Source organism: Cariama cristata, unplaced genomic scaffold (assembly GCF_000690535.1).
Source record: "Cariama cristata isolate BGI_N322 unplaced genomic scaffold, ASM69053v1 scaffold22024, whole genome shotgun sequence".
Classification (NCBI taxonomy): domain Eukaryota; kingdom Metazoa; phylum Chordata; class Aves; order Cariamiformes; family Cariamidae; genus Cariama; species Cariama cristata.
Window position 1 is genome coordinate 1 of NW_009612611.1, and position 350 is coordinate 350.

Consider the following 350-nt stretch of genomic DNA (forward strand, 5'->3'; position numbering starts at 1 on the left):
CCCCAGGGCTGTACCCCGTACCCATGTCTGAATTGGGGTCACTGCCGCCCCCCTGCATAGGGTACAGTGCCACCGCACCCAGGCGACCCCAGGAGTCATCGCAGGGAACTTGGGAGCAGAGAAACTGAGGCAGCCCTGGGTACATCACATGGAGAGACGGGGCATCGCAAGTGCCCCTTGCAACTTGGGGGTCACCAGATGGAGATCCCCTGGCAGCAAGGGAAGGGGAATGGGAAGCATCCCCCATGCCAACCTGGGAGGGCAAGGGGCCAGTGGCATGGGATGCGTGAGGGCAGCTCCGCCGGCACCCCAGGATCAGTAGCAGGCGGTGGGGTGGCTGGGGGCTGATG